This window comes from Lactuca serriola, chromosome 2, assembly GCF_051521515.1.
Source record: "Lactuca serriola cultivar US96UC23 chromosome 2, Lser_US96UC23_V15, whole genome shotgun sequence".
NCBI lineage: Eukaryota > Viridiplantae > Streptophyta > Magnoliopsida > Asterales > Asteraceae > Lactuca > Lactuca serriola.
Genome location: NC_136409.1, coordinates 97,923,275 through 97,938,063, shown reverse-complemented (window position 1 = coordinate 97,938,063; position 14,789 = coordinate 97,923,275).

The window sequence follows — 14,789 nt, the reverse complement described above, 5'->3', positions numbered from 1 at the left end:
GAACAAAGATGAGTTCAATATTACCTTTCAGAATATGATCTTTGATGAAATGATACCGTAACTCAATATGTTTTGTCTTGGAGTGCTGAATATGATTATGAGAGATTGCTATGGCACTTTCAGAGTTACAGTAAATTGGTATCCGCAACATTCTGTACCCGTAGTCTAGCAATTGTGTCTTCATCCAAAGGACTTAGGAACAGTAGCTGGTTGCGGCCACGTATTCTGCTTCTGTGGTAGATAAAGATACACAACTTTGTTTTCTCGAGGACCAGCTGACAAGTCTTCCTCCTAAAAATTGGCATCCACCAGATGTACTTTTTTGATCAAGTTTGCATCCGGCATGATCTGCATCAGTAAATGCTTGAAGACTGAAGTCATTGCTTGCGGGGTACCATAGACCCAGATATTTTGATCCTTTTAGATACCAAAGAATTTGTTTGGCTGCGGTCATGTGTGACACTTTTGGATCAGCCTGGTACCTTGCACACACACCAGCTGTGAAGACAATGTCAGGTCTGCTTGCGGTGAGGTACATTAGTGAACCAATGATACCTCTATAAGTCTTGTGATCCACAGATTCACCAGAGGGATCAGCAGAGATCTTATATCCGAAGGCCATAGGGACCTTAGCAAAAGAGCAGTTGTCCATAGAGTATTTCTTCAGAAGTTCAGTGGTGTATTTCTCTTGATGAATGAATTTGTTTGACTTGGAGGCCTAGAAAGAAGTTAATCTCTCTATTCATGCTCATTTGAAATTTGTTTGTCATGAGCTTAGCAAATTCATCCACCATTCCTTGATCAGATGATCCGAAGATGATATCATCCACATATATTTGTACAAGCATAAGGTGAGTCCCGCTTGCTTTTCTAAATAGTGTGGGATCAATCACTCCTCTTTTGTATCCTGAAGAGACTAAGAATTCAGAAAGAGTTTCATACCAAGCTCTAGGGGCTTGTTTCAGACTGTAGACAGCTTTCTGAAGCTTGTAGCAGTGATCAGGGAACTCGATATTCTCAAATCCGGGAAGTTGTTGAAGATAAACTTATTCTTTTAATTCTCCATTAAGAAAAGCACTTTTAACGTCCACTTGGTGCACTTTGATGTTTTTGTGAGAGGCATATGCTAAGAATATTCTGATTGCTTCCATTCTAGCTACCAGGGCGTATGTCTCATCGTAGTCAACACCTTCCAGTTGGCTATAACCTCTAGCAACTAGCCTTGCCTTATTTCTAATGACTGCACTAGATTCATCTAGTTTGTTCTTGAAAACCATCTTGTACCAACAATAGTATGACCTTGTGGGATGGGAAAAGTTGCCACACTTTGTTTCTTTCAAATTCTTCTAGTTCTTCTTGCATTGCAGAAATCCAATCTGGTTCCAATAAGGTTTCTTTGATAGATCGAGGCTCGATTGCGGACATAAATGCTGCATAGTGACCATGATCAGATAAATCTTTGGCAGATCGAGTTTGTATACCTGCGGACAGATTGCCAATAATTTGACCTGGTGGGTGATCCTTCGTCCAAACATGTAGGCGATGCATCAAATGATCAGCAGCTGCGGTAGAAGGAATGTTTTCAATATCAGAGGTTGCTTCGGATGAGGAAGGAACTTCCCCCTGGATTTGAGAACACCCTGCTGAGTCATCCTGACTAGTTAGAGTGAGAGAGACATTTTCTTTGATAGGTTCCCCCTGGATTGCTCAAGGGAGTCTATCTGGAACCTGAGACGGTTCCCCCTAGACTGCAGATGGGAGAGTGACAATTCTTGGGTCGGTTTGAGTATCAATATTCTCTATGAGTTCATCATCTGAATCCGAAGATACATTTGATGGAAATGCTTCTCTGCGGGCAGGAACTTGAACAACATCAAGTACTGGAACCTCGATGGTTGCGGCTAGATCTGGAGTAGAGCTTTCCCCCTCAATCGGAGAGGTGGAAGTATTGAGAGATACTGCTTCGGATGGAGATGGTCCAGAAATGTCAGCATGTTGTTGTTGAGCTGCAGGAGACACAAGAACTTCTGATAGTTTTGCCATTTCAACAGGTTCAAATAGATCATCATAATTGACTTCTACTAGATTTAAAGGACCAGAAGATGCACAATGTATCGTTGCTGAATTTGAGAATAAGGAGACCGCGGACAAGTTCTCCAGCGACTAGATTGTTGATGTATCTGAAGTTGAGATGAGCTAGCTTGCGGTGCCACAGCCAGCTGACTTCGGATACAACTTTAGAAAGAAAACACAGCTACGGTTTACCAATGATGAGAGAGATATCCAGAGGATACATTGTGCCTTCGGAGCGAGACTTAATTAAGCAAGTGTTTCGGTCACCCGTCATTATGTAACATAATTGATCATCAAATTCCACTCGATGACCTGCTTTACATAGTTGGCTAACACTGATGAGATTGTGTTTAAGACTTTCTACATAAGCAACCTTCTGACTGGAAAAGTTCCCCGTGGTGAGAACACCGTAGCCTCGTATGATGCCATTTGCATTGTTTCCAAAGGTGACATTTCCACCATTGCATATAGGCCTGAAATCCCGAAGGTATTCTAACCTTCCGGTCATGTGCAATGAGCAAGCACTGTCGATCAACCATTCTTCTTCTTGATCCTCGTCGCACAGTGCCTACAAAAGTTAAGTGGTTAATTTGGGCACCCAAGTGAGTTTGGAGCCCGAGGTCACATACAATGTGTTAATCGATGCATGATGCGAGGTGGAAGGGACAAGTTTTAAGTCAACTTTCAAACCTAGTCCTGGGTGTTTGAAGATCTTTGGAGTTTTATGAGATTGTGAATAATTATGAGTACTTGTGAAGAGATTAGGATTGACCCTAAAATCCTGGGTGTTGGAAGTTCTTTGAATTCTTTTACATTGACATTGACAAGAGAACTTTTTGTCATTTTTTCTGACATTTGACCTGTTCTGAATTTTTGAAGAAAAAGTATGTTTTTGTCCATTCTGAGGATTGTCATATTTGACTTTTTGTTTGTGTGTTTTAAAAAGGTGTTTTGTGCAGGTTTGGCAGGTGTGAAGGCACGTGCAGAGCTTTTGTGATGTGATTTCTTAAACGTTTGAGATGACCTTTTGGGTGTCGGAGTTGGTAGAATTCATTTCCATTTTTGAGACTTTGACACTGAAAAGGTTAGAATAGATAAGATACCTTTCCATTTTGGACATTGATAGAATAGATTTGAAATCCATTTGAACGAAAAGACTTATCCTCATGTTTGGATATTTTTTGAGTATTGTCAGAAACAGTGAACTCCTTTCTATTTGTTTTCTTGGAAACAGTTTTCTTGAAATGATAATTTGAAAAAGTAAGCTTCTCAGGACTTTTTGATTTAGGATATTTCACAGATTTCTTGACTTTTGAGCAAATTTCTCGTTGCTTGCCACGAGAGCGAAATTCTTCTTTAAAAAACACTTTTTGCTTTGGTCTTAGGAGAACCGCAGTAAGTGATATTTAATTGCGGTTTCCTAGAATCTTTAGAAGATTTTAAAAAAAAAGTGACTCGATTCATCTGAACTTGAGAAGCTGGGACTTTGAGAACATTGACCAAATTCAAAGTTTTCAATTGGTAATTCATGATTAATTGGCTCAATGGTCACAAAACTCTTGACTTCGATCGGTAGAGTAGTGCTTTGGACTACCGCAGAGTATGTCTTGGTGAATACTTCTTTGGGACAACTGATATTAGGTAATGAGACAGATTGCGGTATGTGACTGCAGTCAGAGACACTGCGATTAGACTGTAAGGATGGGAAGTCTAAAGAGACTTCAGGACTTTCAATAACAATTTCCTCATCAACTACGGATGATGTCTGAGAATCTGTGTTGTTGACATGAGTAGAAGATTCAGGAAGAATTTCTTCTATAACATAATTATTACTCAGATCATGGAGTTTTCCAAAGTGGGCTTGGATATCCTTAGGAAATGTTTTGTTATTGACTGGAAATAAGAAGTTGTGGTCTGGTGGGACATAGAGACGTTCCGGTGTGACCCGAGGTGATGAGTCCGTTGCGGTTGGGTATCCATTGGACCAAACCCAGTTAAAAGTTTTATCAACATTCCCATTATTGGCAAGATTCTCAATGGCCTCAGTTTCATTAAACAACTTTTCAATTAAAAGATTTAAACGTACAATTTCATTTTGTGCTAGATCTCTTTGATTTAAGGCTATTTCTAATTGATTTTCACTAAGCATTCTAGCATCTTTTTCTAACATTAAATCCTTCTCTAACATTGTCATTTTGAGTCTCTTATTGTCCAAACGTCCTCTAACATGGAACATCTCCTGCGAAGCGATGTTCTTCTCATCTAGGGCTTTATTGTAGTCTGTAAGGACGACAACACAAGTGTCATTGAGTGTGTCTATGAAAGGTTGACAATCATGCATGTTGTAATTTAAAGTTTGAATCATGATTTTTACCTGTTCCACAATGCTGATAGTTCCATCTTTAGCCATATAGCAATGGTTCCTTTTTAGAATGGTTGAGCCATCTTCATCAGCAGTTGCTACCATACAGATCTTGCCTTTCCCTTTGCTAAGAACTTCTTCATCTTCATCTCCTGATGACCACACTTGATGATTCCTTTTCACTTGAGCAACATAGGCCTTTCCCTTTTCTTTATCTTCCAGTTCTTGAGCCATTCGAAGATAGAAGGCTCTATCTTTTACTACATTTGCCTTGCAATCTTTGGCAAAATGATTTTCCTTATTGCATTTGTGACATATGATGACATCATTCTTGTCTTTTATAGAGGTACCGGAGTCAATTGATTGGGACTGCGGTGGTACTTCTTTTGACTAAGTCTGCTGAGATTGCGGTGGAAGGAGAGGGTTTTTGGTGGAACGGAAGTGATTGTTCTGAAAGTTACGGTTGAAAGGTGGTCGATTGGATTGTTGGTTTTTGCGAAATGAAGGTGGTAAGCGATTGAATTTCTGACTGATAAGAGCAATGACATTCTGAAACTCTTCTTTGTCGTCATATTCTGAGTCAGCTTCATATGACTGCGGTGGAGAGTCATATGAGGTGGGATAGGTTTGAATGTGACGTGATTGGGCTACTAATGCGAGTGGTCCTCCGAAGTCTGAGCAATCCTTGAGTACAGTCGACTCTTGAGCTTGCAATTCTCCATAAAGCTTATAGAGAGATAAGGAGTGAATCTTCTTGTCACCTTGTACAATCATTTTGGCTGTTGTCCAGTGTCTTCCTAAGCCATTAAGAAACTGCAGATTTGTTTCATGATTGCTGCGGATGGTACCCGCATTGGACAGTTTTATGACAATCAAGTTGAACCTTTTAAATGAATCTTCCAAAGTTTCACCGGAGTGGGCTTTGAAATTATTGAATTCGTTGAGTGCTGTAGTGAGCTTCTTGTCTTGAGCCTGCTCTGAACCTTCATACAAGTTTTTGAGAACATCCCAAATCTCCTTTGCTGATTTGCAATTTATGATGATGTCAAAGTTGGCAGGAGCAACTCCACAAGAGATTTCATAAAAGGTAATAGCATCACTTTCCATTTTGTCTAGATCGTCTTTTGTGGGATGAGTCAAAGCTGGTTGACCTCCTCCAAGTCTTGCTGTGGCTCCATCAGTTTGAACAGGTGTAAGGACTGGAACGTGGGGTCATTCTTCTACAGATCTCCATACATCTCTACCAAGTCGTCTGAGATATCTCTCCATTCTTTGAGACCAGTGGTGATACTCATTTGCAACCAGTATTGGGGCTCGATTGCAACCACCAACATTGTTGGAAACATTTAGTGATAATGATTGTGCCATTTGAAAAATTTTTGTTTAGAGATGAGCTTTAGTGGTATAGAGGGCTCTTTGAAAAATCAGAGTTCTGATTTTCAAAAAGCAAGTTTGATACCAATTGTAGAGACCCAATTTTAGTGGTATAGAGGGCTCTGATACCAATTGTAGAGACCCAATTTTCTATGAACGGTGAATGCGGAAGAAAGATATCTCGAGATTAGTCGTGTTTTTGGAAGTATGAACAAGAAGAACATAATATGAGTTCATAAAAAAAAAGTAAGAACAAGAGAGAATAATCATAATATTTCATGAAGAACATGGTGGGAGAGAAACTCTCCCTAGGTGGGGAGAACCCACCACTTTATCTCTCTAGAATTACATTTTGAGAATTGTAACTCTAACTAAGAAAAGTAAGAATGGCTAGCTTAACTTTAAAAAAAGACCAACTCTCCCTTTATATAGGAGGGAGAGTATTTACACCATAAATACAATAAAGGGAAAATATAACCTAACTATCACTCATTATTTGTGGAGCATTTACATGCCCCAACATTCTCTCCCTAAATGCTTACAAATGATGAGAGATACAATAAGTGATACAAGGCTATAATACAGTAATCCAACTAGCAAGTGTGGTAATAAAATGAAATCAAGTGCTGAAATATCTCTGAAACTCTGAAGTGTCTGTGAAGTCTAAAACTGGCCATGAATCTCTGAAATGAAGGTCTTTGGCTTCAAAGCACAACCAATGAAGCAGAAAAAATAAGATCCAAATCTTCAAACCAGTCATAATCACCCGAAGAAGGAGGTCACCATGAGCAAGTAAAAGATCCAATAAAAGAAACACTTCGACTTCAAAAGTCTGAAAAACATCTCGAGTTCTCGAATCATAATATACCGAAATTCTTCAAAGAATAATCTGCTAAAAATGTGAAGCATCCATAAAATGTAGTCCAAATAAAAATAATGTGAGTCCAAAAACATGGTCCAGCGATGCCAAAAATTTGATCCAAGGATCAAAAATAAGTGCCACGTCACATCGCCAAAATAATCTTCGTCTTCAACATATCACAAATCCAAACTCGTGAAACCATAAAATCTGAACTAGATGTGAACACAAAATCATCCTGTGGTAGAGTCCGAATAATAAATAATCTGAATCGGAAAACATCGAGTAATGCCAAAAATTTGATCCGTGAAGACCAAAAATAAGTGCCACATCGCATCACTAAATAAATAATCGTCTTCAGAAGTCTTCAAGAATCCAAACTCAAACAATAATAACCAAATCCAGATGATATTCTCTCCCTATTTTTGATAACCAATGACCGGATATCAAAAATCAACAAATCATCGGATGGAGAGTGTCGGATACCAAGAGCTAAGAGAAGCTCTCCCTAGATGTATGAAGGGTCTTGAGAATAAAACGAGAAAGAGTAAAATAAATACTCTTGCGGTCATGAGAAAGCGGGTGACATAGTTGCTGAAACTGTGCTGAGAAAATCTGTTGTGCCAAAAATATATCCAAATATCCAGAATGCGGTGCTGGAACACTTGAAGTGGTCTTCAATAGAGAATAAAGTCCACATGCTCAAGATACATGATTCGTCAACCAAAAATCAAGAGCGCCAAGTCATAATATCTCATAAAGTGAAGAATGCGAAACAACTTTGTTGATCAATCGCCGTTGCGGTGCAAGTATCACAAAAAGATAATATGAAATCCGACTACGGTAGGAATATTCTTCCAATAATAATAATCGGCATGAAGTAACCAATGTGACAATCCAAGGGTAGGTGGTGGCAAAAATTGGTGTTAAAAAAATTGGTTTTAATAAAAAAAATTGGTTATAATAAAAAATGGCTAAATAAAAAAATTGGTGTTAAAAAAAATAATTGGCTAAATAAAAAAAAATTGACTGAAAAAAAAATAAATTAATTAAAAAAATAATGTAGAAAAAAATTCTAAATTAAAAAAATAAAGTCTAGAAAAAAAAGGGGGTTTAAAAAAAAGGGAATGAAAAAAGGTGGGGGAGGAGAAAGAAGAAAGAAGGAATAAGGAGGGGGAGGAGGAGGAGGAAGGGCTGAAAGAGAGGAAGGAGGGGCGAAGTCTGGGAGGAGGGAGGAGATGAAAATCCAAAGTTTGAGGAATAAGGTGGTTGCGGGTGAGGGTGTTGTGGGTGGAGGTGATTGCGGATGAGGGGTAAGTAGGTGGGTGCGGTGGGGTCTTGGGTGCGGATGGAAGAGCTGGTCGCAGATGGACTGATTTGGTGCGGATGCGAGGAAAGGCGTGACTGCGGTAAGCGTGAGCAGTCAAGCAACTGCGGTGCGAAGAAGGGAATGGTTGCGGTAGGTGCGAGCAGGCAAGCAACTGCGGTGCAAGAAGGGAATGGCTGTGGTAGGTGCGAGCAGGCAAGCCACTTCGGATGCGAGACTGCGGTCCGAACTGCTGACCGAGGCTGCGGTCTGAGCAAGAAGACTTCGGTCCTGAAGAAATGAATGGCTACGGTAGGGAGTCAGGACTTTGGTCTATCAGCAAAAGGGGGTTTAGGCTGCGGTCAAGGGGCTTCGGATCAAGGCTTAAGAGGGGCTGCGGGGAGGCTTCTTAGGGGACTCCGGTAGGCAGTTTTTGGCTGCGCTTTGGGGGTCCGGAAAGGGCTGAACAAGTGACGAAAAATGCTATTTTTTCATGAAAAATGGTACCGCAAAGGCCATTTATTCATATATTAATAAGGGAATCTTTTTATAAAGCATTTAAGTCAACAAGTGGGTCATGGGAAGGGAAAAAGGAAGAGTATACAGGGGGGTTTTAGGGGACAAAAGGTGATGGGATTGGACTATGTCACATGGTTTTTGCTTGGGAAGACAAATATAAGTGAATTACTCTTTACCCAAAAGAGTAAAAAGGACAAAGTGCTTTATACAAACAACTTACGTCCATATTTCTTCAAATTAAGATTCACAGCAACAATTTAAAATTGAGAGATAAGAAGATAATACCTCTCATGATGAGAAAAAGTGTTGGGAAAAAGTCTTCAAAAGAAATTCTTCACTTCCTTCATGAATAATAAGCCCATAAAACTTTGTGTCTTCACATCCAAGAAAAAGAACCTCTTGGAGAACATCTTCAACATTTTTAAGAGACCACAAAATTAATTTCTCTTCCCATTTGCTTCATTTCTTCAACAGAGAAATAATAAGAACATGAAGAACATCATTTTTTCCAGCAATAATAGAACGATCAGCAGCAGCAACTTTTATTTTTGCTAAGATAGAATCACCCAAAAGATAGAACTAAGAAAGAACATCATAAAAAAAAAAATTCGGTTTGCAACCCGAAATTTTTTTTCTTGCAGAAACACGGAAAAATCACAAGATAATCACCGAACGGGAGTTGTTCCCTTGAACTAATCGTGAGATCTTCAAGGTACGGCTCTGATACCAATTGTTGAGAGAAAAACCTTGAGACACACTTGAACAAAAATGGTTAGAACAAGTATATAGCGGAATAGTTAATCTCGAAGGATCTGTTAGCTCAACAATAATATTAATAGTTAGAGATTAGTGAGTTAGATGCGGAAAGTAAAGTAATGTAAATGACAGCAATTGTTATATCAAGAATACACGTAAGTTGATTCATAACTTGGAATGCATTCAAACCAATGTTAGTAAGCGAGATCAAACTTAGTGAAGAAGTCACAAGGACTTGCTCCAAAGAGAAATTATGATCAGATATGATAGTAAGAAGTGAGAGATGAGAGAACTTTGAGATAAGTAGTAAAGATACTTGAAGATGCGTGTATGATTCAGAACAAGTGAGCTCTATTTATAGACACTCAAACATTACAAAAGATAACTTGTAGAAGTAGCCCTGCAAGGCATACTGGAAAATAGAAAGCATAAAGAAAAGACAAAATAGACAAAGTACAAAAGCTTGTTGTCTTCTGACTTCGGATGACTGCAGTAGAAGCTTTCATTGCGGTAGAAGGTTGGCTGCGGTTCCAAGAAAGTTCAAGAGGGTCACTTTCAGTGTTCTAACACGTATGTATATGAGAAAACAATGAGTTCACAACCAAGCCTATGACTGATGCCCTATCAAGATTTATGCTTATCGTTTCATAGATTAATATAGTATAGGCACTCAAGCAATTAGGCGAGTGAGGAGTTGTCAATTCCTAATAGCGCTATCCATAATGACCATTGGCTCAAAGAGTTAATGGTTGGAAAAGTATAAAGGAAGGGACTTAAGATGATAAAGCCTCATGTTTCGTGTGGCATAGACATACATAGCAAAATATAGCAATCAAGTTTGATACAAATCAATTTAAATACAACGAATAATAAATAGTTTTTCGGACATACTTTTCCACCCCAAAACATGAAAACCGAAAATAGTGGGAGTCATAAATACTCACAATACATTGATACGATGCAAATGGTGCCTTGAACTACATTCCACTTGTACCACTACAAATTCCTACAATAATGGTACACACTAGTGAGTCTCTAACCAAAATCTAACACTAGTATACTTACTACTACAGTAGAATTATGTTAATATTGTGTCAAATTTTAATATTGATAAGTTACAAATATTTTTTTATGAAATTTATATTTCTATGAATCAATTGTTATATAACAATTTAATTGGAAAATTCACATTATTGAAATGTTAATATTTAACATTTTAAGAGGTGTTCCAATGATTAAATATTCAAAAACTGAATCAATTTCGTTCTAAACTTTCCCAAACTTTGTATTTTAGTTTCAAATGAAGCCAAAGATGTTAAGACAAATTTTGGAATTTTTGATTTGTCTAACTATTTTTCACCATTTTAATTCATTGAATAATCATAAAAATCATGGAAAAATAGTAAATTATCATGAAAAAATCTTATAATTTTTGTGGAACTATTTTACAGATTACATAATCTGGGAAAAATAATAAAATGTATTTTCAAATAGTTTAACATGCTTTTTCTTATTTTTATGTATTTATTCTATCAAAATAGAGATAAATATAAAAAAGTTTCAAAAATTCCCTAAGCATTTTGTACTAGTGTTATTAAATATATAAAAGCTGGGAAAAATATAAAAGTTGGTTTCCAAATAGTTTATATATTTTCTTTGTTTTACTCACTTAAATAAGCATTAATTCGTGAATAATTAGTAAACAGTTAAGGAAAATTACCAAATTTTTTATAAACTTCATATACAGTGTACATAATCTGGGAAAATTATTGAAAGTCATTTTTGAACAGAAAAACCCTATTTTTAGAATTTAAGTGTGTTTAATACCAAGAAAATAGAAATAAATAGTAAACAATTAAGATAAATCCCCAAAATTTTTATTTATGGTTAAAATGTAGGGATAATGACTTGATAGGGTAACATACTTTTGCCTTTGGTCACATTTGGTCACTGAACTTTTCTCCGTGCTATATTAACCCTTTAACTTGTTGAATTGTGCTAATGTTCCCCTTCCGACTGTTTTTTGCCGGTTTCAATGGATTTATTGATCCTACGTGTCAGTTTGATCCTACATGGCATGTAGGGTTATTGTTATTAAAAGAGGGATGTATGTTGTTCCTTTATTGTGCCCTAATACCCCAATGCCCTAATACTCGATAGCTTCCTCCTACAGCTTCTCATTCTCCCTCAATCGATCAAGCAAGAAATCTACAGTGAATGATCCAAAAACTTGTGATTGTGGGTTCCCTGCACGTATTCTAACATCAACAACACCAAAGAATCCAGGGAGGCATTTCATGGTGTGCAATGAGGTAAGCAATTTCACTTGAATTTTCCTTCTTTTCTGATTCATTTATTCCAGATTTGAAATCTCCTTTTGAATTTTTTGTGTTGAAGGGTAAATGCAAATATTGGAAATATTTAGATGTAGAACCTGTACAGATGCCTCTAATGGAAGTGGTGGAGGGAATGAAAGCTGAATTAGTAGCATTGAAGACCAAAGTAAAGAAGGAGAAGGAAAACATGGAACAAATGAAGAAGGAAAAGTACTCTGATGCCATTGCAATGAAGGAGCAAATATATAAGTTTACCATAGGATTTCTTTTTTTGATCATCGTGTATATGATGAAATGATGTGAAATGATGTATTGAAAGATGTTGTTTGAATGGAATGGAGCCATTATCTTAACTTCTTGTTGGAATGGAATGAAGTAACTTTGACTGGAATGGAATCACAAAGAAGTAGTTTTGACTGGAATGGAATCATAAAGAAGCATACATATAACAATAAATACATATATGACGTTGACTGGAATGGAATCACAAAGTAGCATACATATAATTTTGAGTGGATTGGAATCACAAAGAATTAGTTTTGACTAGAATGGAATCATAAAGTAGCATACATATAACAATGAATACATATAACAAAGAAGTAAGTGGATGTGGAAGTTGGATTCATTGAAATACTCCATTACTATTCGAAATTAAATAAGTTATTATCTGCATACAAAAAAGTAGTTTCTAGGTAACACGAATGATTCCTACATATACAAAAGAAGGGACACCATGTGCCCACACACCTACTTGATAGTACCATAGAAAAGCATAATTAAAAGACTACTACTATGTCTTTACATCACAACTGCCTCACAAAAGATATTACCACCCACCCACTACCTACCCACTAAATTAATCAATAATTGAAGGGTTATCTGCATTGCTCCTAACCCCAAGTATCTGCCTCCTTAATGCTTGTTTGATGATCCGTTTAGAATATTGCCTCCTTCCACTTCTACCAATTGGGGCCTTTCTTCTTGGCACGGGGACTGCAAGTGGTGGTAGAGGAGGTGGTTGGACTGCAAGTGGTGGTGGTGGAGGTGGTTGGACTGCAGGTGGTGGTGGAGGAGGTTATTGGGTTGCAGGTGGTGGTGGTTGAGGTGGTTGGGCTACAGGTGGTGGTGGAGGAGGTTGTTGGGCTGCAGGTGGTGGTGGTGGATGTGGTTGGGCTGCAGGTGGTGGTGGTGGAGGTGGTTGGGCCGCAGGTGGTGGTAGAGGAGGTTGTTGGGCTGCAGGTGGTGGTGGTGGAGGTGGTTGGACTGTAGGTGGTGGTCATTCATTGTGTGACAACCCGAATCTTTTTCCATCAATATTAGCCCGATTCCGTCAATAAAATTTGAAATTTATTGAGCTCTGTCAAATTCCTTTGGTTTGGAAAAAATCATTTAATATATAATTGAAATTTATATATATGAGTCGGAACCAAAATCATGCGAAAAACCCGAGTTTCCTTTTAGTTTTCGACCAGAGAGAGGTTTATGGTTGTACACCTGTTTATGGCTGTACACCTGTTTACGTCTGTACCTTTGTTCACGGCCAGTGCCAGGTGGCCACCACCACCGACCATTCAAACCTCCTATAAATACGAACCCCTACCCCTCATTTACACTTTTCTAGCCGAAAACTCTCTCCTTCTCTCTCTAAACTCTTGACTGTAAACACCAAAAACACCCTTATTCTTCTGAAATCATCGAGAATCGTCATTGGGAGTTGATTTGGAGCACCTAGAACACATTTTTCACCGAATCCAGCACCCTTGTTCTTGAGTGTATGGCCGTACACCCTTCAAATATGAAAATCTTCATTGACCGTAAACCAGTTCATGGCCGTACATACTTCAAACCTTCAAGGGCGTAAACCCTTCAAGAGGCTGTTCATGGCCGTAAACCTTGTTCACGATCATAAACCCTCCTTAGGTGGTGAACTTGGCTGAAAACCCGCTTTCCCCGATTCGATCGAGTCCCGGTAACATTCCTAAACCAAAACAACCGTTTTTGTAACACTTTATCGAACGAAGTCACTAATTTAGATACATATATTTATTTAATTGTATTAGGATTCCGTTAAGTACCGCATACAACAGCTCGAGGGTCTTCATTTCCAATTCGTTGATTCGACGCTTTCCCAACAAACCGTGAGTTCATACCCCCTATATTTTCTGAGCTTTTTCAATGTTTTCAGGGGGATACAAGTAAAACACAAGTAATCTTGTGTCTAAAAATATAATTTTGGCATTATATTTCCTACCGTTAACATGCTATTGAACATGAAACTTACTAAACACAGCAAACATTGAGGCTATTAGAATTACAAACAATTCACAAAACATCCTTAGACACTACTATTTCACAAAGACAGATTTTAACACGGAAACAAACTATTAAACTACATCAAGTATAGTTTATGGAACGAACGTACTACTTTTACAAGGACATACACACACTGTTGGTATGAAGGGTTTTCATTGTATTATTAGTGAATTCGTTGAGAGAACCAAATTGTGAGACACGTCTTCAGAGAAGTCTACCCTTTGTAACCAGAGTCTCCTGGAGGGAGAACGTGAGTTTGTGTATAGATCTATACAGGAGTGACAATCCCGCACCCTGACTAATAGCTACAGTCAACATAGGGTGACAAACGTCATTCAGTTCACGACGTTCTAAGTACGTCCTAATGTTGTCGTCCATAGTATGTGATTACTTGGGTTAAATAACGACTTGTTCATGTAATAATGTGCTTAACAAACAGTCTCTAGGGTTAATAACTATGTGATTACTTGGTATATGCACAAGAGTGATATGAAGTTAACATCCGACATGCAGTGGGATGTGTGACTTCCGCCCTATTTCATGTTCCTTGTTTGGTTGTGGGCTTAGCGCCGAATCACTCAATTGACTGTCTGTTCGATCTAAACTTCTATAACTCGTATATACCAAGCAAACACGATAGGGTATTAACGTCACTACCGGTTTACAGAACAAAAACACTTTCAACTAGTTTTATTTGGTAATAAAGCTACACTTTGCAACTTAAGTATAGGAAAATACTTGCACTTTTCAGTTTTGGATCAATTAGACAACAACTTACTTTCATGGAAAATATAGGATTTTCCAGGTCAAACATCAGTATTTTACAAAAAAACGGTTTATCATTCAACTAACGAGCAATCATTGTTATTTCAACCATTCTTTAGTTTATAC